Source organism: Taeniopygia guttata, chromosome W, assembly GCF_048771995.1.
Source record: "Taeniopygia guttata chromosome W, bTaeGut7.mat, whole genome shotgun sequence".
NCBI classification, from domain to species: domain Eukaryota; kingdom Metazoa; phylum Chordata; class Aves; order Passeriformes; family Estrildidae; genus Taeniopygia; species Taeniopygia guttata.
The window spans coordinates 14,450,910-14,475,656 of record NC_133064.1 but is presented as its reverse complement, the minus strand read 5'-3'; the positions used below and the strand labels follow the sequence as shown (position 1 = coordinate 14,475,656).

The following is a 24,747-nucleotide window of genomic DNA, read 5'->3' as shown; positions in this document are numbered from 1 at the left end:
CCCTAATTTTCATAATGATCAGGATGTGCAAATGACTTTTGCAGTAAGTCTGGCTTTTCTAGCAGGAATGCTACATTATCCATCCAGTGCCAGGAAGGTGGAAATACCCTTAATTTTATGTCAGTTAAATACAGGATTTGCCTTTCTATCTGATGATTTCTGAATAGTTTAGCTTGGAGAGTTTGCTTGTGGAAGAACTGATTCACATGTTTATTTTCTTTTCCCCAAAGTCATGACTACCTAACAAGACTTAACTATCCTTGTGCTCTTTTCTCTATGTTGTTTGTGTCCTCATACAGAATTATGTCCACAGAATATTCATTAGGCAGAATGTTACAGAATTTTTTTTGCAGTTTTATAGATTCTTTCATTAGTTTCACAGAGCATCATTTTTTTCTTAATTACCTTTTGAAAGATATTTGAATCTACTGTTAATTCGCAGTAAAAATTTAGTGTCAAATTTTTTATTTTAATAGGGATCTTAGAAGTGTTGCTACTGGATGTTCCCCTTACTATACCATTCTCATTTAATTGGAATAAATTGTCTTTGAAGATCCCTTGTTTGGCTGGAGAAGGAGGCCTGTGTAAGCAATGTGAAGTTCAACAAGGCCAAGTGCAAGATCCTACACCTGGGTCAGGGCAATCCTTGATATCAACACAGACTGGATGATGAATAGATTGTGTGATGACTAGGTTGAATGCAGCCCTGCAGACAAGGATTTGGCAATACTGGTAAATGAAAAAAAAAAAAAATGGATATGAGCCAGCAGTGTGTGCTCACAGCCTGCAAAGCCAGCTGTACCCTGGGCTGTACCACAAGAAGTGTGTTCAGCAGATAGAGGGAGGGGAATCTGCCTCTGCAGTCTGCTGTGGTGAGACCCCACCTACATTCAGTTCTGGGGCATTCAGTTCAAGAAAGACATGAACTTTGGAATGAACCTTGAGAAGAGCCCTGGTAATGGTCAGAGAGCTGTAACACCTTCCATATGAGGACAGGCTGAGAAGTTTGGTGTTGTTCCACCAGGAAACAAGAAGGCTCTGAGGAGACCTAATTGTAGCCTTCCAATATATAAAGGGGGCTTGTAAAAGATATGAGCAATAATTTTTTTCCAAAGTCTTTATTGACAAGGCAAGGGACAGTAGTTTTAAATTGTGAGAGTGTAGATAGAAACGGGATATAAGAAAGACATTTTCCATTATGAGAGTGGTAGGAAACTGGTACAAGTTGCCCAGAGAAGTTGTGGATGCCCGATCCCTGGAAGTGTTCAAGGCCATGTTAGGTGGGGCTTTGACCAAGCTGATCTAGTGAAAGATGTTTGTCCTCATACTGAGGGAGTTGAACTGGATTATCTTCAAATGTCCCTATCCACTATTTCCTACTCCTAATTATTCTTGGCTGGCATTGACTTTTTTTGCTGCTTTATATTTGGAGCACCAAATATGGTGAGGTATTGATCGTTGAGCATGTGTATGATAATATAAATGTAATTAGTTTTTTAGAAAGAAGGAAAGATATAGCACACATTTTGCAAAGATCTGTCTTTAGTGGTTTCTAATTGATGTTGAATTTCTGATTCTTCTATACCATACAGATAATTATAAAGAAAATTTTACATAGAAAAATATTTTGTGAAAGTAAATATTACCCAGTTTGGAAGTAAAAAAAAAAAAAAAAGCCCAGAGAACCCCAAAGTTAATGGGAACTGTATTATTACTCTGGAAAGTCATACTCCAAGACTGCACTTATCTCGCTGGTATACTCCATGCTGGTTGCATATATTTATAGTTGCATATATTTATAAAAGACACTGATGAGTCATATATAAACATTTTGATTATAAAGATTTTCTTCATTTTCCCACAGTCTTGCTGCTTTCAAACAGCTGCATCCCATTCCTGGGCTCAGCAGAGGGACTTGATTTTCGAACCCTGCTCCTAGATGAGGAGAGGGGCCGGCTGCTAGTTGGGACGAAGGACCACATCTTCCAGTTCAACTTGGTTGATGTAAACAAAAATGTAAAAAAGGTCAGTGGGCTTTCTACAGAGTTTATCTCCTAAGTGAAATTTTGTTAAATTCTATTTTTGTTTGTTTTGTTTTGTGGTTTTTTTATTCATTTCTTCACAGGGTAACTGCAGATTCGTTGTGCAATGCAATTTAGCAATATTTGGTAATCTCACCTCCCACAGTTATACATATTATCTTTCATCAATTGAATTTCTCATGCTATATGATCTCCTGTGTGACTGATGACCTGCAAGAGATTAGCTATGTGGAAGAGCCCTGCAGTTCATGAAAACAGCATCAAAATATCACCAAACAGGAAAAATGTAGCTCAGAGTGTTTGCTTCTCAACTTCTCTGGTCATGGTTACCCTCCTCATTCAAAAGCATTTGGAAGGAAATAACTGAAGACAGCTCTTTCATTGCTTCCTGGCATCACTAGGATTGCTTTACTGCAATACTGAACAGAGCAGAGGCAATTTAGATGGTTTAAATTATAGTAAAATGTAAGTGGCAATTTTAGCATTTCTGTTAATGTCTAGAATTACTAGTTATAGGAAAAGCTTCCACTGGGATCTGCTGTAGTCCCTTGCCCGGGCCCAGTGACAATGTGTTAAATTGAGATAATAAGATGACAATTTAGCCTTCAATATTTCTAGTAGATATGGTGAACTGGAGCTTTTGTAAGCGCAGGTGACTGCTACGAGTGAAAACCAGATGCTTGCACGGGAACACATGAAAACTGGTTTCCTGCTTCTTCCAGATATGAAGAAAATTTGAATTCTCAGCTGTGTTTGGTATTTTCTTTAGGCACCAGAGGGGGGTTTTAAATTACTGCATTCTGCTGCCAGCTCTGAAGAGGCAACTGACCCTGAATTAATGTGATCGCATGCAGGGGCTGAACAGGTGGAACAAGAGACTATTTTGCCCACATGTTTGAGAGCAACACTTGCCATCATTGTATAGAAGAGATACAGTACCAAGCAGAATATCTTGTTCCTCATCTTGACTTCAGCAATGCTGCACATGCCACTTTTGTAAAACTTAGATTCTGAGTATTTCAGGAAATTTCTTCCTGGGATGCTTTATCAAGCACTTAACTTGCTTCTGTCATCTCAGCAATTGACTCAAAATCCACCACCCCCTCAGGATATTGCATTAATAACAGCACTGCTAATTATAATTGCAAATTTTCAGACAACAAATTTATTTTTGGTGTAGGCATTCTGCAGAAAGCAAGGTTTTTTGTGTGTGAAAAGCAGACTTCTCTTTCTGTGGGATGCTGCTTGCCTCCTGAGAGATGCTGAGTTCTGTCACTTCCCATTATGTTCAGTGGGGCTTTATGAGCCCAGACCTTGCTGGAGGTGGCAGCACCCTGTGTGAGCCACCCCTCAGTCCAAGCTGGTGACATTTTGCTTTTGGCCAAACCACCACTGATCATTATGGACCTTGTGCTTTTCAAGAAGAGCAGAACACAGAACCAGGAGAACTAACCTGCAGTCAGACAGTGATATAGATATTACAGAGAAAAGACTCTGTATTGGAAGGAAAATGTGCCTTTCCTAAGATGAATAGAGAATGTATGCTTACATATCTGTGGTAACCTGAAAGGAGGGAATAAAATTCCTAACCACTTGCATATCTAGACTAAATATGTGTGCAGGTTCAAATACTTCTACTTCTTTCAGTAGTAAACTAGTAGCAGTTCAACTATTCAGATGATATTTAATTTCTCAGAAAAAAATCACGTGAGGATAAATATAACTAAGTGGGAAGAACTGACTTGAGAAGCCTTGCAGAGCATCCTGGTGTGATGATTTCCAGGGCCTCCCTGGGTGTAAAGACGTTTAATTGGGTTTTCCACGGACGGATATAAGCGAGATCTCTGTTGGTTGCTCTTGGGGGGGGGTGAGGTTTATTCAGGATGCATTGTGGCCCTGCCTCGTGCTGTGTAGCAGCACGTGGCTGGGCCTGAGGTGATGGGGGAGGGGAGAGACAAAGAGGGGAGCAGGGACTCCTGGAGGAAGTTCCAGGAGGAGAGGGGAAGATCCAAGAGGGCGTCCGGCCCCGCGGAGACCCCTTATCAAGGGGGGCTCCAAGGTGGGCTGGAACAGGACCTGGGCCAATGGGGTCACAGACACTTGATGTTTCAGGGGAGGGTTACAGCTGTGGGGTGAACCCAACATTCTGGGGGGTGAGATGGAACAGTCCATTTGGCTTTTAGACCCCCTCTGTAGGTGAGGGTTATTGTCCAGCCAGTAGGGGGTGTTATATTCATCCTGGCTGTGCTATTGTGGTTCTCAATCATATTTATCTACCCTTCCCAACACCTGGGCATTCAAAAACTTTGAAAATGTATCTTCTTGTGTAAGCGCCCAGGTAACACAAGGTAATGTCACACAAGTGCTTCTCTTTAATTCCACTGCGCTTGGCTGGTTGAATCTTGTCAGTGGAGGAAAGGGATGAGATGAAGGAAATAGCCTGAGGAACTGTGTAAAAATCTCGGTTGCTGAGGAGGATGCTAGAGAATACTCTACAGTAGCAGGGAAGTGTCCAAGAGAGCACTTGCCGGTGCTGTGTTTAGACTGACCGTAGTTTTGGTTGGCACCAGGCCAGGCGGCTGGCTTCCAGGCTTTCCCAGCGTGAGGAAACCACACATGTTGGGACTACAAGGGTCTGAAGTGTGTCCTTCGTACTCCTCTGGAGTATGAGTTGTCTGGAAAAAATAATCTGCTTACACACAGCCACTAAAACAAGTAGAAATTGATTGGAATATTACGTTCTGCCTATAAATGATGTGTTTATTAATGACTTGGAGGAAGGAGGGTGGCAAGCTGAGGGGCCAAGAGAAGTATAACAACTTTTGTCTGTGCTCCTCTCCCCGACGCCCTTCCTCAGCCCCGGCTAGCTCTGGGGAGAGGGGCGGGCAGGTTTCTAGCGCTTCTCGCTGGACCCTCGCGGGCTTTGGGAAGCACTATTGGAGTTCCAGAGAGCAGTCAGCGACCCCACGGCGAATTAAGAGGAGAGTCTTTCTCTGGGGGCGAATTCAGTTTATTGTAATCCAACGGGGAATACAATAACTTGAAGGGGACCAGGCGTGCTGCGCCGGCATTTGCTGGAAAGGCACGGGTGGGGCGGAACGCGCTTGAGCCAGCCAGAAGAAAGCAGGAAACGAACCGCGCAAACGAACTAAATACGGAATGGGGGAAAACCGAACAGCCAATGGGGTAAAACCGCAGGGAGTTCAAGGGTGGTGGGATACGGGGGTACATCCAATGAAGGACAGACAGGGGAAGGGTCCCAGGTCCTTTACCAATCACCCGGCGTCCAGGGTGGAAGATTCTAGGTGGATGGGAAGGGACACCGAGTGACAGACAGGCATCTGGGCTAAACAGGGGGATGACTTAGCATTTTTGGGGATAACGGACATGCGAGGGAAAGGCGGGAAAACCCGTGGAGAAACCATTACAGAACCGGGGGTACATGGAACAAACCTATACATAATACAAATGTAATAAAACATAAAAAACACAACTCCACAAACTTTGAGACTAGAATGCAAGATTGTTCTTAGTTTAGGGTTTCCTTTCTTTAAAACAAAGCTGAACATTAACTTTCAAATGCTCTGTGCTGGGTAGATTCATCTTATTTCAATAAAGCTCTCAATTTCAGATATTTGTTTTGTTAGGAGCTACTGGTACCTTCAAAAGCCAAGTCAGAATCCCCAACAATTTATTCTCATATGTGAATATAATTACTTGGCAAGATTATATTTTAGAGTCTGAAGCTCTCTATTAAGACATTTCTGGAATAGTATTCAAAGAAGCATCCAAAGCATTGCATCCTGCTCTCTTCTCTAATGTATACATATATATAATTTAATAACTTCCTTTTAAAAACCTGTTTATTACCTAAATTAGTTAATTTGACTTACATATATTAAGTTACGGCTTTATTTTCTGGCGTATTCTTCCTTATGAAATAAATCAATAGTTCTGGTGGAGTCCAAATTTCTTAATATATTATAGTTGTTATTCAATATATTGTGTAATAGGTTGAAAACTTCCTTAGCTGGCAGCTTGAAAAAAAATCTGTCCGGTTTCCAGTGCTTGAAAACCTCATTATAAAGCAACAATAAGTACCACAGTGTAATAAGCAATTCTTCCAGAATGACAGGCGAATGCAGAAAGCTAAAGTGATTATAGTCAATAAATATATAAAATTTTGCAACAGATAATCATCTTTCTGTAGCAGGGATATATTTTCTCTGAAGTTTTCCTGTACAGAAGCCTTTATCTTCTGTTGCTGGAGCAGCATTATCAAGCGCCACAGTCTTTTTTTGAAAGATCCTCACATGCCTGACAAATTCTGCAAGCTGTTTGCAAACTGGAAGAATTGTGATTTCTTCCTATGAGTGAAATAAAGATGGTCAGTGAAAGAAAGCAGTTCTACTGAAGGCCTCTGTGCCATTACCCCCTGAAGTGCTGTGTAAAACAAAAGAATGCTTAAAAGCATGAGAAGCTAGAAAGCTGGAGAAGAAATTCTGTAGGAACACCAGGCTCTGGGATCCTGCTGGAACCATTACTTTCGTACATCAAATTTTCTTGCAAGTTTGCTTAAAGCCTTTTCTATTTTAGTCCTTAAGCTAAATAAATAGGAAATACAAAATGTTGTCAGCTGGGTAAACAGTGGGTAAACAGCTGCAAAGCAGTGGTGCCCCTTTTTGTGGCTGTGCTAACAGTACACACAGGGTTACATGTCAGAGCGATTATCACGGTGTAATCTGCAGCACAACCCGCCCAGCTCCGCGGGAATAGGAATGCTATCAAGGCCTGACAAGCTTTTGAAAAGCTGCCAACCTGCAGGAGCTGTCAGTGCTAGAAGACACAGCCCCATGTGGGCCAAATAGATAAACATGTCAGATCCCCAATAGCAGCTTTGGATCAAGTTGTTTTCATCTGTCCCAGTGTGCACTGGCTCTGGGTCACAAATTATCATCACTTGGAGCATCCTTGGTTTGTAGTTGCTACTGTTTTTCTGGCATGTACAGCCAGCTTGTGACATCCTTGAATGCCCTCTTGTATTGACTATTAACTGTATTTCACAGGGAAAAATATACATATGCATAAATATATATTTATCTGCTGGGTAAATGCTTATGAAATAGCTGTGTGTAATTTTTTCTATAACTCCACTGCTTGCCAGCAGTTCAAGTGGGCTTGTATTTCAGCACTATTTACAGTGTGACCCACCCATCTCTGCAGGAAGGGGAACATGTATGCAAATACATATCCATATTTATGTAAAACAGCACCCTTGAGATGCAGGAGCAGAATTTTACATTCATTGCTCTGAGAAATTTTCTGTCAGTCTATATAAGCATGGTCTCAATTAGGAATGAATCCAGTGGGAATTTAGCCAGTACTGAAAGGAGACTTTGGCTCTTGCCATCAGGCCTGAGCCTCAGGAACACATACAGAGTCTGAGGTGTTTATTGCAGCCTTGAAACACAGTAATACCAAGTTGATTCTTCTTTAAAAAATATGTGCTGCTTATTCTATAGCTCAAAGGAGGTTAGCTTCCTGCCTGTCAGCAAAACTTCAGTCTGAGAGTGAAGCTTTCTTGACCTGTCAGAAGAAAAAGTTTTCCAGGAAACATAACTGAAGGCCAAAGAGTCATGTGGAAACCACTGGAGATATTTAAATTTATGAAAGTGGGGCATTAGGATAATCTAGGATAAACCTAGTGAAACTTCAGGTTAGGGACTTCCAGAGGTACAGGTGATATCTTTGTGCTTGGTAGCCCTTGGAGGGGAGCTGTTTACTCTATAAAGTTGTTTGACAGACTTAAATTCAGGCACCTGTGTAGACAAAGTGAAAGCTTTTGAAAAGTGTTTACAGACACAAAAGAATAGATAGAGCAAGACGTGAAGAAAGCAGTATGAATCCAGAATGACAACAGTCCTAGGTGGAAGAGTGTGTCTCCGTTATTTCCTTTTGCATTGTTTCCATAAATTATGTTCCCATAAACATCCGCTGTCATTTTTGTATTTTACCCATGTGTGTAGCTATAAAGAATGGCCAGTATCCTGCTCTCTGAAAACATTTCCTTATATTGGTCTTTGGCTTTTTCAAAGGTAGGATTTTTTTTTAGTCTGGTCTGAAGTGATAAACATGTCAGGAGCAATGCCATTTACCCTAAAAATCCTGATGTATAGTTTCCTTTTAGGAGAAACAGACAATAGTCAGAAGTCTGCTGTGGTCACACTGTGGAAAATGAAGTACAGAAGCACTGAAGCCTTTGAAGAATTAACCCAGTGTAAATCAAATCAGCATCTAGTCTATTTTCTTTAAGCTTTCACATGTGCTTATAACATACACATGAAAATGCACTTTTCAGAAAACCCCTGAGGCTGGAAGTATTGGCTGCTACTTAAGTTGTGTTGGAGATCACAGTTTAAGAGGAGAACTGGGGCATGTGGAGATGTTGCTTTGTCACAGACATGCAATATTAAAGCCCATTTGGTTCTAATATGAGGTTTCATTCTAACAGCCACCTGCCAAATTTAAGCAACCAAAATCTTGTGAATGTGTCTTCCAAATACACAACTTTTATTTTCCTCTGACTTCCAGTGCATTTTACTCAGTTTGACAGCTCCATGAAAATAAAGAATGCCTTGCACTGACACTGGCATTCCTGCTGTGTTGTAAATCACTTCTAAACAAGTCTCATATTCTCTCTTTCCCCCATCCTGTTACATCAGATTATATGTGTCAGAGATCCGATTTTCTGTTACTCTGAAATAATTGGAGATGGAAATTCTGGTTAATTTATTTCATGGATGTGTGTTGCAGGTATGGGAAATAGTACTATAGGTAAAGGTCTGTGGCAGATGTAAAAAATATTAAGGATACATTCTTGGCTGTTAAGGATCCCTTAAGTATTTCTGAGAGTTAGCTAAGCCTTGATGAAACTGCTATAAAGAAAGGTAGATGGAAAAACTCTAAGGACAGCCCAGTTAGTTTTCAAATACAGGGAGAAATATAGATGAGAAACTTACATGTATAAGCTTCCTTTGTTTGCTGATGACTTTAAAATACTGAATTCCAGAGTACAGCAATTACAGTGGGAGACAGTTACAAGACCTGCTTGGGGTAAAATTCCTGTTAGGATTTGTGTGTGAGAACAATCTGTCCTGTTCCCCAACCTGTGGACTTCCATACTTCTCACATTAATGCAGCAGATGTGAGATATTTAGAGAACAACTGGTATATGAATATGGTATGCTAAAATCAGGTTATTTTCTCATTAATTAGTGCAGTTAGTTAGAGCATGGTGCTAATAATGTCAAGGTCACTGAGTCAGTCCCTGTACAGGCCATTCATTTAAAAGTTGAATTCAATGATCCCTGTAGGTCCCTTCCAACTACAAATATTCTGTGATTCTGTGATAATTTTAACACTCTTTATTTTCCACTAAATAATACACAGAATGCATTCAATTCTTTTCAGCATTTTCTGGGAAATTCAGTACATTTTTAGTGCTTGCAGTAATTTTCAGTGAAGTGGCCTGGGGTCAGTATACAGCAGTGACAAATGTCCTAGTTCTCAGGATGCAATCCATGAACACCCACTCTTGTTTCATTGGGGCATGACATTTGTGATACTGTCTTATGCAGCAGGGGGACATTCTTATTGGATCGCTGCTGTATGTTTTCTCAGTGCTCCTTGATCTTACTGTTTTTCTTTGCTTTTGTTTTTTGAGCTATGACTTACAAACTTCTTCAGAAAATCAAGAAAATAATTTTTTTTAAAGTCACATTATTGTCATTTGTCCTGGTTCAGGTCAAATTTGGGGAAAGAACCCTAAAAGGGTTTCCTTTAGGAAAGCAGACTCAATTGGCCCCTCCCCCCCCCCCCCTCCAACCAGTTCGGGAAGGATACTTCTTTGGAGGAAAGTGGAAAAAACCTGTTTATTAAACAAGCAATTTTAAACAATATTAAACAATAAAACTTCTCGCCACTCCAAGAGAGAGACAAACTCAGGAAAAAATCCCCCGGGTTGCAGCTGGGCTCATTCAGTCTCTGATCAGTCCCTCCGGCACTGGAAATGCTGCGGTCCAGGCCCGGCCCGCTGGGCCACAGGTGCGAGCTGCTGCTGCTGCTCTTCTGGGGGTTCAGTCCAGAGCAGATCCAGAGAAAGGGAAAAAAACTACAGTCCAGGGAACTTCTTCGCCTCAGCTAGCTAAAAAACTAACTAGGAAAAGGAAAAAAGGAGAGCTCTTTCTCGCTGTCTGTCTATCCGCAGACGACACAGTCCAGGAGCAGGAATGTGGAGGAGGGAGTGCAGTTCTTGAAAAGAAACTCCGCGCTTCTTCCCCCCTCCCTTTCACTCCTGGAACAAGTCTTAAAGGTGTAGAACTTATTATTCAATATAAACAGAGCAGATGATTGGGGATAAAGGCATCATACAGTCAATCTAGGATATCATTCTACTGGTGGGAAAATTGAGACCTGTCACATATAGTAAGGCAATAACAAAACTAGGGTTAGACTGTATCCTGGTTTACTTCAGTCTGTTTGGCTCATGTTGCCTCTTTACTGTATTCATTTTATGGTCCCATTGAGCTAAGTAATGAATTTTTTTTTTTTTTTCACACTGTGGGGTATTTCATGGAGAAGATGTTCTCAGGGGGAGTATATTGCATATGCCAATGTGACAAAGGGTTTAGTACTCAATCTGGCTTTGTTCTTTGGAAACTGCAGTTGGGACTGTCATATGGGGAATTTACCCATACCAATGAGCCTAAGCTTCTGAGTTATGGTGTACATGCTTCACAAAGCCTTAATAAGACATTTTGATGCCCAGAAAGCTGTAATTTTATTGCATACCTTCCCTCAAGCATCAGTATGATGAATATCTAGTACACAGAATGAAACAAGGAAAGAAAGTTGGCCTTCTCTTTCTGCATCAAGCAGCTGTTAAAAATCTGTGTTTTCATCTAAATGCTTTTATCACTTTTTATTCCTTTAAAATAGGAAGGGAGCAATAACTTTGTCACCAGGCCCCAGATTTGGTGTTTGAGTGTTTTGAGAGGTGCTGATCAACTGATGTCCTTCACTCCTGCTAGGGACACACCCTGCTGGTGCTCCATGCACCACTAGCCAAGCACTTCACAGAATCACAGAATAATGAGGTTGGAAGAGACCTCTAAGACCATCAAGTCCAACCTATGCCCTAACACCACAACTAGACTACAGCACCAAGTGCCAAGTCCAGTCTTTTTTTAAACATATCCAGAGATGGTGATTCCACCACCTCCCTAGGAAGACAATTCCAGTATTTTATTATTCTTTCAGTGAAAATTTTTTTCCTAATATCCAACCTAAACCTTCCCTGACGTAGCTTGAGACTGTGTCCTCTTGTTCTGCCAGTTGCTGCCCGGTGGAAGAGATCGACCCCCACCTGTCTGCAACCTCCCTTCAGGAAACTGTAGAGAGCAATAAGGTCACCACCACTTTGGGGTGTCTGGTGCCAGGGGCTGCACTGACTGAGAGGTGCAGCAGCACGTGCATGGCATCAGGCACGGGAGAGGCTCTGGTGAAAGCCCCAGGGCTGCTGAAAGCCAACAGCCTCAGTGGGACACTCATGTGCTTGCTGCTGGCATGAGCGTGGCTGTCTTGGGAACGTGAAACTGGCAGGAGTCTGGTTGGTCAATTGGTCTCACTCCCTGCTATCAGCACCACCTACCTCATGGAGCAGTTATTCCTTTTGTGACCCAGCTGTTCTAAGTGGCCCTTTGGGATACTTCATGCAACTTCTTTAGGAATATTGTTGCTGTGGGACAGATCCTTGTTACTCCAATGTTTCAGATTTAATTTTTGTTTAAATCTATGATCTGTGATATATATTTATTTATGAGTAGGTTATACCCATTTCCTCTGGCTGTTTATAATTCTGGTCTTCAGAGCCCTTTGATTCTTCCTGCCTAATTTAACCCCACTTGTATTAGTGGTGCTTCCCAACTTTCTGTCACCTGCATGTGTCGTGGCAGAGTTCTGGGTTTTTATCAAGGTTGCTGAAGGGTACATGAAACAGGATGAGCTCTGAAACTTTTTCTTGAGGAACTTCATGAGTAGTTTTCTACCTCAAGTTCTTTACTTATTAGACCTTTTTTTTTTTTTTTCTTGTACTAGTGCCTGTTTTTTGCAGCTGAGCTAATCAGTTTCCACGTGACAATTTAGTAAATACTTAAGTGGAGCCATGGGGAAGAGCAGCTCTAGCACCCTAATGCACTTCAGCTGGGTTATTGAAGTACAATATTAGAGTGAACCAATGTCTATTTACCAAGTTATGTTTTTTTTCTCTACCACACTCCATTTTCATTGGAAACTTGGGTTATCTCTTCCCTCACTAAAAACTTGTTTTGAAACCTTACAAACAGATGAAGACCAATGGCTTTTTAAATTGTTTAGGTAGCTTACGGTCTTCCTCTTTTGTATTTTGGAAAATATATAACATTTCCACTAATTTTATGAAGTCCTGCACCGTGCTAGATTTAGAAGCCTATCTAGAAGTGATTAATGAAAAAGCTGTAATTTCACACAACTTTTTTTTTTGTACTCAGACTTCACTGTTTTATTTTGAGAACCCCTTCTCCTAAGGATTTATAGTCTGAAGTGTTAGCTTAGGAACAAAATCTGATACTGAGATAGATACATAGATACTGAAAAATGAGTAAAATACCAGTATTATTAATTGATGACAGATAACAGCTCTTTTGGAATGAGAAGGGTGGATTCATATATATATATATATATATATATATATTACATATATATATATGCACACACACATAGGTATATACGTATATGTGTATATATTTATATACATATATGTGTATATATATATATATATATATAGCATTCACATGCCAATTTATATATCTATATATAAATAATACACATTTTTATCAATTTTTGCTTTCCTTTTCATTCCTTTATCATAGTAAAAATGCCTATTTAGTAGACAGGAAAATGTTACTTTTAGAAATCTGCTGCTCCTGATTTAGAAAGACCTTTGTGGTTTTAAATGTTTTGTTTTAATCAGAAATCAATTTCCATCTACCCTTTAAAGTGATACCTTATCTGTCCTATGCTTATGTACTGCTTAATTTCATACTCCTGTGTCGAGAGTTTAGCTAAAGAATAGCTGCGCAGCAAGGGACACGAAAAAGTTAAGTTGATAAGAGTGTGAGAATACGTGACTTGTAGCATGAAAACTATGACCTTGAGAAACAGATGTCTTCTAACAACCTTGAGAGACAGACATCTCCTAACAACCTTGAGTATACAGATGTCTCGTTAAAAATAAAATATTGCTTGGTATGCAGAAAAGTAATCAAGTATAAAGAAGCAATAACCGCAAGGCTTATCGCAAGGAGATATATGTGTTAATAGAAAGGTAACCAATCCTGAGCTTCGCTTTTGCAATATGTATGAACTAATTAGTGCTTGTATAAAGAAACTGTAATCGACTCCAATAAACTGAAAACTTGTTGACCATGACACCATGAGACTCGTTTTCCCGCGACAATCTCACCAACATATGGCGCCCGAACGGACGGGACCCCCCCGCCTGGATCTGTGAGACGTTGCGTTGGGTTCGGGTCCCGCAGCTAGACGGACGGCGATTAAGCTCCACTACCTGGAGCCGCGCCCTGAGTGACCGCAACGGCGAGCTCAGCCGATACGTGCTGCCGAAGCCTAGAGGGTCTGCAACAGCGCTGATGTGAGTAAATGAGCAGGCAAGCAGCATATAACCTTTTCACCTCGTTTCTCAGACGGAGGCAATTTAAAGGGCTTTATTTAGATAGGGATCTCCAGGGTTCCATGCAGCTTCTCTTTCATATTCTCTCAAAGAGAACTGAAAAAGTTAAAGAAGCCGATTTGGAACAGTTGGTTCTGTGGGCAAGAAACAAAGGCAAGCTGCAAATGCCTTCGCTAATTTTTAGTAAAGTCGAACCGCAAGAGCTGGGGCAGCTGCTTTGGGACGCAGTGAAAGAGGGCAAAAAAGACAAGAAAATAGTGCTGGAGCTTAGAAACAAGATACAAAGGCAGGAAAAAGTTACAGAAAGCCCTTCCTCATCCGTTGAGGAACGGGTTGGCAGAACTAAGGCAACGGACTGTGGCAGACAGCAGCAGGGTGCGGCGGTGAGCACCGGCCAGCCGCCCGGGCAGACCGCAGAAGCGGCAGCGCGAAGTGGCAGCGCGGAGCGGCAGGCGCGGAGCCAGGCAGAGCGGGGCCGGCCAGCACCGAGCCTGAGGCGGCCCCGGGGCAGAGCGGACTTCGGTCGAGAGACAGAAGGCTCCTTGTTGCTGAGCAACAGCGCGACGAGGGAGATGGGCATTCCCGGGGGCTTGGCCGCGCTGGAGTCGGAGCAGGCAGGGCGCGGCCGCATCAGGGGCGTCTCCTCTCCCGTCCTCACAGTGACGCAGCAAGGACGGAGCGAGACGGCGCCGCCCCCTCATCTCCCTGCAGCACCCCGCAATGGCGGCGGAGACGCTGCACAGCCTGGTTGCCACGGTAACAACAACGCTGAGAGCAGCAGTGTCACCGATGGCGAGATGGCAACACCACAGCAAAAATTTCAACATTTTTCCAATTCCTTGCAAAAGTCAGAAGACGGAATGAAAAAGTATAGCAGTACCGAGTGTTTTCCAAGATACCAAGAGGGATAGACATTATGCAAATCAATGTTATTTCAAATACGATATAGATGAAAATCACTGTATAAAAATAGAAATGTTAATAATGATTTAATTGCCAAAAATGTCTCTGAAAACAAAGATTTGAGAAAAGTCAGTCAGATGGAATGTTGGTATTGAGTTCACAATTTCTGTTTTTGAGTTTTTATAAATAATAATATAAGTAATTATGATTTTTGAATTTTATAGATAATAAGATAAATGATAATTGTCAAGTTTTTGTAGGTAATGATAAGTAATGATTGTTACTAATGTTATATGAATGCTTTGAAAAGATTGTCTTAAACTATTTTAAACATTTATTGTTGATAGGCTGATCAAATAATGTAAGTTGTCTGATTTTTGTGATAAGAATTATTATTAAGATGTTAAGGTATTGAGGTGTTGTTTTAATATTTACAGTCAGTTTTCATATGCTTTATTGTCTTTTTAGGTGATTGATTGCAAGATGTGTTTTTTCAGGATCCTGTGTTTTTAATTTTTTAACTACTCATATAATTTCTTTGTCTAATCTTCTATGCAGCTGCAATTCATCTTCTTTTAAAAATTTATTGTCCAAGTTTTAGTTCAAGATTTCAGTCAAATTTTCAGATTTCTAAAGAAAAGGTTTGTTGTATTTAGAGAATTTTTGTCTTAAAAGAAATTTTGGACAGGTACAATTATTTGATGGTTTAATAAATTTTTAATAATAGAGTTTTTTCTACTTATAACAGTTATTTTTAAGACTTTCATTTTATACTGTGTTAATACATATCCTCCAATTAGGGTTTGAGCTCTGGCCAAGCTCTGGCTCTACGTGGATGGTGTGATTGACCCAGGTGTTTTCTGCATCAAAAAGTATTCAAGTCCTTTTGGCTTAACAATTTGATCCTATAAGGCAGCTGAGCCTCAAAGGGAGTTTTGGAGAGACATGATCCGGACATGTTTTATCCAAATCTCTGTTGTTTTAAGGTTTGTCAGCTGCTGCAGACTCTGGGATGACAATTTGATAGTGTAGCACTTAGTAACTGTGATTTTATATGTAATATTAATTGTGTATTATCTAATTGATTTTTATTTGTTGTTAGTTTCTTTACTATATGCATAGTTTTATTCTTAATGTTTTTTCATGTTTATAACAAAGATGTTGATATTTCCATTTCTTCATGCAAGTTTTAGGGAACAGAATTGAGAGAGGACCCTCCAGTCCCTGTGGGGGGTGTTAGGTTTGTTTGTGTTTTAACAGGTGCAGAATCTAGATGGATTTCAGTAAAGAATGTGGAACTTATCAATTGCAAGAGGACACTGATCTCTCCACAAGTGAATCAGAAGATACACAGCAAAAGTGGATTGTGCAAAGATTTGTGTTTCACCCACAGAAGATCGTGGGCTTTGAGTTTTGTTTTTTTCTTTTATAAGTGTGTTTTTAATAATGTTATACAATTTTCTGCTAAGTTTTAGTAAGATTTAGTAATGCCTGTGATTTTTCTGTTCATTTTGCCATTGTCTTTCAATTGCAAAAGAAAAAGAGGGAGTCTCGTTAGGTCCCATGGCAGAGTTCAAAACATGGACCCGAGCTCAAATGAATTCAAATAGCACAAAGACATGAGTGCGAAAAATTTGAAGGCATGTGCTATATAAATTTAAAAAATAGTTCCGAATCTATTCATAAAAAAATTCAGCGTTTGCAACAACATTTTCAGGTGTTACAGAGTGATGATACATTTTTTAGATTATCATTTAAATCATGGGAAATTACAAGTTAGCTTAAACACCTTTTGCAGATTATAATAATAAGATTGTTAGTTATAGTAATTTTAATGCTTGTATTGCCGTGTGTATTTCAGTGCTTGCAAAAGACTTTAATGTCAATTAGAAAACAAAAATAGAACACATCCTTACTTGCTTATAGAAAAAACAGGGGAAATGTCGAGAGTTTAGCTAAAGAATAGCTGCGCAGCAAGGGACACGAAAAAGTTAAGTTGATAAGAGTGTGAGAATACGTGACTTGTAGCATGAAAACTATGACCTTGAGAAACAGATGTCTTCTAACAACCTTGAGAGACAGACATCTCCTAACAACCTTGAGTATACAGATGTCTCGTTAAAAATAAAATATTGCTTGGTATGCAGAAAAGTAATCAAGTATAAAGAAGCAATAACCGCAAGGCTTATCGCAAGGAGATATATGTGTTAATAGAAAGGTAACCAATCCTGAGCTTCACTTTTGCAATATGTATGAACTAATTAGTGCTTGTATAAAGAAACTGTAATCGACTCCAATAAACTGAAAACTTGTTGACCATGACACCATGAGACTCGTTTTCCCGCGACAATCTCACCAACACTCCTGGGAGGTATTCTTTCTCTCTGATAGTAAAGGGCTTATTAACTTTCATTTATTAGGAGAATTTAATTTCTTTCTTCTTGCTAAATTTAAGAAAATAGTTGAAGAATTATTTAAAAGTAATGGTAAGGTTGTTTTTTTTTCAATTGGGCAATAGAAGATAAAATCTGGAAATCATGACAGTAGCCAACCTTTGGAATTTTGATATGGTTATTTTAAAATGAAAATAAACTGAAGATTAAGAAAAGAATTCTATTTAAGTATACAGTTCACATATTCCAACTAGTTGCATTCTTGCCTTAAATTTAGTAACTCCATTAAGATATTCTAAGATTTTTCCAGACATTTCAAATACAGATACATATATACTATAAAATATATTAAATATATAATTTGTACTGTTTGCAACACAAAATGATTATAACTTAAGTCAATGTTGTTGTCACCTTTAATATATAGTGTCTTGGGTTATCTGTCTTTTGTTTCCATTCCTTGAAGTTTTTGCTTATTGAGGAATTTGGGGGGAAAAAAATAATTTGTTAATAAGTTGTTAACATTGTGAATAAAGCATGTAAATAGAAAAAATGTTAAAAATTTAGCAATTTCAAGGCTTCAAACTGTTTGAAAGTGCAATGATTTTAAATCTAACAGAAACTACAGATGCATGTAATCTTACTTTTTTGGGATTTTGTAAAACTAAGTAACTCATCAGAATAAAATATAACAGTAAAATTTAATTTCACTCCCTACAGAAAAGTCAATACAGATGTGTAACGTTACTTGTGTCAGGGTTTGAGGGAACCAGACCTGTGGTAGTTACACAGCATGTCCTGTAATAAAAAATGAGGTTTATGCTTTCTTGCTCAGCACATCAACTCATTATTTATTATGCAATTTTCTTGATCTATTACAATTTAGAACTGACAGTTTCTGGGAACCTCTTATTTCTTATATGTAATGCAAATAAATATTACTTTTACTACCCCATATATAATTACAAATTGATTTTCTAGTTGGATCACTTAGCTTCAGTTTTCATTGTCTAATGTGGCCTTATAATGCTAAATACTGAATCTGTTGAGTAACTAGAGAGTAAAACAATTGATTTTTTAATATAATTGTCTGTGGTCAATTACCATAGAAGTGGAGGTGTGTGTATTTCCGCCTTGTAGGACAAACAGTAATTTCCATGAAGGAATCTGTAGAAGAATGGAGAGTAAGTCAAGTCCATTAACACTTCTGATGCCTCGAAGCAGATGTCTCTGTTTTTAACTCCTCCAGTTCTTCTGTGTATTTGACAAGGAGAGCTGGGCATTTTCAAAAGCCTACAAAGAGACATCCTGTCTGCCTAATTGGATAACTAAACTTTTGCCAAACATCTCCCAAGCCCCTTGGCCTCTAGGCTTTGCTGTAAATGATTCAGGGATCTTGGGCAGAATTGGGTATAAAGTTTATGTACAGGAGAACTGACAGCTCAGACAAATCTCCTTGGCCAGGTGTGTTTGGAGATCTGTGATCTCACATTCATCTGTCTCTTCCTTCTGATCAGCTTTTCTTCACTGGTACATTTTCATCAGCTTTTCTTCTTAAACTTAACCTGTGTTGCAGTGGTGACTCATCCCACCCTGCCCAGGCAGAGACCAGACTGGACCTACCTTCAGCCCTTCCTGATATTCCCAGTACTTCCCTCTGTGCTTCCTGGCACTGTGCACTGTGCCGCCCACACACCCTGGCACAGCTGATTTCAGATTGCTTTTTTTTTTATACCTCATTCATAGGTATGTGGTCAGAATGATGACCACATCGTTCTGAGAAAATGCCCTAGGAAAGCAAAGTTACGCTCCGCTGCTACAATGCTGCTACACTGTTTTATCTCTGACTCTTTGTAAATATTGTAGAGGGTTAAGGTTTAAGTAACTCAAACTTCATTATCTCTACTAAGAGGTCTTTATCAGAAAGGTAACTAAATTCATGTGAGAGGAAATTAATTTCCTTGCAAAAATTCAATACATCCATTTTCACTGGGAATCAAAGAGGAAGAAGTAAAATCAAAGTGTTTCCAGATTGAGAGAAACAGTGACTGTAGGTTTTAGGAAATAAAGGTACTTGAAAAAGGACACTGGCTTTTTGCTTTCTTACCCGTGTGGGACTGAGCCTGTGTACGTCAAGCCACTTCTACAAGGTGCCAACAGCTGGGTGAAAGGGAATATGACAGCAGTCAACTACTCCTGTATGCCATTGGGTTGTGCATCTTTCCTTGGTGATGTTTTTATTTCTGATGCATATTGCAATAATTCTTCATTCTTATATATTTGCTATTAAAGATTTTGTAAAGCGTGATTGGAGACTATTCTATAGCATTTGTGGCTACTAATGACCTGCTGACTGGTGCCTGGGACTTGAGACAATGTACTAATCAATATTTGCTTAAAAAGTAGTGTGGTTTGTAGTGTTTTTACTATTAGTTATAAGAAATACAGTTTTGTCTTGTCAAAATTAGAAGTAAAAATACGCATTTTTATCAATGATGTTGTAGAAGCATTTATATTTAGCTTCTATTTTAAATTTATTTGAATCAAACCTGTACTCAATCATATCCAGTCTTGACTGCTTAATTGAAATTAGTGAGGCAGAACCTGAGCTGTTGTTCATTTATATTTCTTCACTTACATAATTTGGATTACAGTAACTGGTAGTATTTTGCCATCTGGATTCATCTACATCAAAACCCATTTTTCAGAATTCTTCAGGGCAGATTAAAAAAGAAAGAGGAACTATATCAATATTTAATGCCAACTATCTAAGGTCCACAATTCTGCTCTAAACTTCTGTTTCATTTTCTCAGTAAACTCAGTTAATGTTGATGGGTGACATTTTTAAACCACGCACTGTTGATTTCTGTCAAATGTACTTTTTGTTCTACTAATTTCCCTTGAGCTACCCTTAGTTTTTTTAACCTAATTATTTTCATTTGAAAATTGGCAGAAAGAGCTAAGTATTTTTTTATAACAGTTATGCCAAGTCCACTGGCCTAAATTCTTCACAAATATAATTTGCCTGGCTTTGCAATCAGTTTAGTTTCCAGATGATTTGGCTCATCATAACTTTGAAGAAAACACATAATAGTGACAAGGTGCCCTGGCCAGATTAACTGAATGCTTTTTAAAAGTACATGTAGCCAATGAAGAAATAAACAAAGATCTGTGGCATTGATTTGAAACCTTGTAACTTTTTGTCATGGAATCTTGTATTTGAAGTAATTTTCATTTCAATTTACAGGCAAGGTTTTTCACCTCCATAAATCTGTTTTAACTGTTTATTCATGGACTAATTAATCTGTCAGTCACAGGACAGGTTATAATCTTCAGAATCTTTGTTTTCTTTTAACTATGTTACAGATTTACTGGCCTGCAGCAAAAGAAAAGGTAGAATTATGCAAATTAGCTGGGAAAGATGCCCAGGTAAGTATGATGTATATTTTTTAATCTTGCTGAGATTTATTAATATCTGTGTGTTTGTTAGTAAATGCACAAAATGCATTAGTAAGGTCTTGTTACACTTCTTCTGAACTAAGTGTTTTTTCTTAATTTAAAAAATTACATTTCTATTGTTTCTTAAATATTAATATTTTTTAAAATTCAATATTGCATCAATATTTCCTTTGATGTAATAAATGCAGCTGGGAGACAAATGGACTTACCTCAGAAATGTATACCAGGCAATACTTCAATGAAATCCTCTCTTTTCACATTAAAATGCTTCTTTTTTTCTTGGGAGTGTCCTGAATGTAACTTCATTATAATTCATTAAAGAAACAGAGTAGTAGAGCAGTGTACAAATCAACTTAACTTGCAGACTGCTTGAGTTAGGGTTAAAAGAAAATTTCGGACTCAATGGCTTTTTTGTGGAACCACAAATTTTCTTTAGGAAGTATATTTAAGGTACATACGTGTATACAATACAACTTTTATATGTATTGCTTACCACAGATTACATCATGTGTCTAGAGCCCACTATGAATGTAAACATTTTCTGGCTGTAAAATAATTTTTTTTCATTTTGTCTCAGAAAAATGTCCTAATTTCTATCCAGCATGTCAGTTACCAAGGTAGATTGCAGCTCAAAACACTCTCAGCTCTCTGCCGGAAGAATTTCAACTTCTTATTCTAACTTGTTGCTACCATTGTCTTTACAGCAGTCAAAACCTAAACAACACCTTTGCTGAGCACAGGAAATTTTCTTATAGTGGTGTATATGGAAGATTTGTTCTGTTTCTATACTAAAAGAAGATTGAAAGGGTCCTGGGAGGGAAATATTTGTTTTGGACTCTCACTTAGGTGTAGGGTGATGTCTAGAAAGTATGAACAGATTCTTTGTATTCCCTCAAAATACTTGTTTTGTTTTTCTGTATTAATTTCATTTTGGGGAAAGCTAGAGCAAGCCTTGTCCTCCAGCCCATGTATCATCCTTGGAGCACACAGCATCTGCCCAGCAAGGACCAAGCCCAGCTAGAGCCAGGACAGCTCATTGGACTCAGAAATAACCAAATTAAAGTCACCAGTAAGATGTGGCTTGTGCAGAGACAAAGCATACCCACTGAAGTGCGTTGAAGCCTTTCAGCGCACCACAGTTACTTTAATCATGTAATTTTTGGTGTTAAAGCACCCTGAGCTGGGAAGCAAAGGCAGGAGGATTGGTAGCCAGACAAACCCAGTGGCTCTGCGACCTCTGCCCAGTTGTTGGCAGGTGTTGTTTTGCCAGGACACAGGCTGAACTGATACCCTCCAAACTGTGCTGTGAGCACACAGCTTCTTGTGGCTGTAAGCATTACAGCAGAATTAGGTTTGCATGTCTGATTGATGAACTGCCTGGAAGATAGCTGCTATCAAATTGTAGTTGTCACAGCTTTGAACTGCTTCGTAAACAGTCCCTGCTACATTAAAGTACACCAGTGCTATGGCTATAATTTAGTAGAATGTATAACGTGGAAAAAAAGAATAAACATGAAAATTAACCTTTATCTTTCTTTTTCCAACAGACAGATTGTGCCAATTTTATCCGTGTTCTTCAGCCGTACAACTGGACCCATGTTTATGTCTGTGGCACAGGAGTGTTTCACCCTCTGTGTGGATACATTGAACTTGGAACTCACTAAGGGGTAATTTAAATTTCTCACTAGTGTGACATGTCAAGGAATAGCCCTCATCTTGTTTAGCATTCATCATAGATTGGAAAATTGTTGGAATCTGTGGGTATTGATGATTCCAAGATTGTAGAAAGTCTCTGTCTTTCTGCCCCGTTGCCAAAGAAGAAGCCATAATTCGTCTGTGCTGTTTTCAAGGTTGTTTATTCTTGCTTATCTATAACACGTTCTGCTGCCCTGCCGCAGGTCTGTCCTGCAGGGCAGTGTGCGGGGCTCTGCCCCCAGTGGGATGTTACAAACATTATATACCAGAAACTACGTGTGCTATATTTACAATAATGTGCCAATATCTATCATCTATGTTGAACAGTGTGTCCCCAGCCTAAACCAATAGAAACATGCCAACACTACAGTGAAACATGGAGGGCATGAAGAAGGAGAAAAAGGACAAGACACACCCAATTTCCTCCATCTTGTCCCCTCTGAACCCTTAATCTAGAAACCTATAATTTTACTTTTGCACCCATGCCAAACTTAATTATTACTCATATCAAACACTCAGAGCTTGTAATTCATCCTATAATATTGAAAACTTATTTCCATGGACAGAGATCAGAGACAGTGTCTCTTGGGGCTCTGCACAGGGGGGTTCCTGACCCCCTGCCGGGGTCCCAGGCCCTCAAGGGCAGACAGAGGGAAGCCCTGGATTCCCACATCTCCCTCTCCTTTTTGAACCAAGAAGACTTCTTTGACAACTTTGTCCATGGTCTGCCTCATGCACTGAGGCAAGCACAACACAAGCATCAGAAGAATTACAATACCCTATAATTACATACAACTATTTTCAAAATCTCTTTCTACGACTGTGAAAGGTAAAACAAATTGAGCACACCATCCATCTAAGATTTAATTTTTCTCCAGGTGGGTTTTCTCTTATGATACCTCTTCAAATTTATCACTCTTGGGTCCATGTGTTCACAATAGATGTTCAATTGCTGCTTTGTTCTCATTTCCCATTGCTAGCTAACAGATCATTCAATGCAAAAGAAACAGCATGGGCATCTTTACTCTGCCCACAACCTCTTTTGATCCAACTGTACCAAGGCTCATTTTGACGCCACCTGCTGTGAAAGTAGAACCATTCAGTTTATCCGAGCTTTTTTTCTTGGTGTTAGCATTATCATTGTGTCATGGTTTGACACTGGCACAATGCCAGTGCCCCCATGAAAATGCAATCTCTCAATTGAATGCTGTGAAATGCAATCGAGAACAGAGCAAAGCAGGCCCAAGCTTAATAACAAGAAAAAAACTTTATTAAACTACTACTACTATACTACTACAAAAGGGGAAAAAGCAAGGAAAAAAAAAAACCACACACACAAAAAAATCAAAATTAAAACCTTCCAAAGCATTCCTCCTCCCGCCACCCACCTCCAACAAACCACAGTGAGACACAACCTGGACCCAAATCAGGTTTCCACCCTCCAGACAATTGATTCTCAGTCCATCGAGGGAGAGAAGAGCCCCTCCTGTGCCACAGACCCCCCGAGAAACACAGCTGCCACATCCTGTGCTTCCATGTCACCACATGGCACCGCCCGGAGAAAAAAGTTTGCCAATGGTGACCCTCTCCTTTCCATGCACAGTGCTCTCACCACCAATGCATGGATGGACAGACTGCTTTTAGGATTTTTTTCCTTTCAAGGATGCCCTGCCAAGAGGGGAAAAAACAACAGTTCAGTTTTTCATTTTTGGGACCACAGTCCCCCCCCATTTTCCCCTGGGGCCGAGGATCTATGAACAGAGATCTTCTTCTCTTCTTCCTCTCTGAAGACAGGGGCCACCACCACAAACCTCCCTAACTTTTCTCTGTTCGCTCCACTTCTGTCTTTTCCCAGCTGAAGCAGGTCTCTTTGGCTCACCGGCATCCTCCTAAAATACAGTCTCTCTTGGAGGCGAAATTGCTTGTCTGTGGCTACCAAGAAAAAGTCCAGCCAAAAGCCACTCCATCATCTCCTCCCACCTAGAGTTTCTCCTTCTAACATCCCAGCGTCCAAGCTGTCTCTCTTCCTCTCTTTCAAACTGAGGAGGAGAAAAATTTCACAAAGCTTTCATTTCTCAAAGAAGGGTTAAAAGTCCCGACTCCCAAAGATGGCTTTCTGCCCAGACTCCGGCTCCCACAGGCGGCTGGGCACCCTCACCACCCCCCCCCCCGCCTCTTCTCCTTCCCCGCGGTGAACTGCTGACAGAACTGCTGCTGTCTCTTTCTCTCTCTTGAGACAGAGAGACTCTGGCGGGGGGAACGGAGACATAACAGATTTCTCCACCCTTCCATCTGCAGGGAAGTTCCAGTCCCTTCCACCCTTCGGCCTACCTCAGTCAGGCCATGGGCCTTCCCCTCCCCCACCCAGCCACGGGCCGGGCAGGGGAAATTCCTGCACTGCACACTGACCAGAACCAAAAAGAGCGAGTTCTCCTGGGAATTCTGTTTTTAACCCCTCTGTGTTCTC

General features: G+C 39.9%; 1 long non-coding RNA gene across 1 annotated transcript; it reads left to right on the top strand.

Moving 5' to 3' along the window:
* Nucleotides 1-1,873: 1,873 nt before the first annotated feature.
* Nucleotides 1,874-23,420, top strand: LOC116806631 (uncharacterized). Its single transcript, XR_004365977.3, has 3 exons — nt 1,874-2,025; nt 20,493-20,555; nt 22,133-23,420. It is a non-coding gene; the product is annotated as an uncharacterized lncRNA (long non-coding RNA).
* The last annotated feature ends 1,327 nt before the right edge of the window (nt 23,421-24,747 follow it).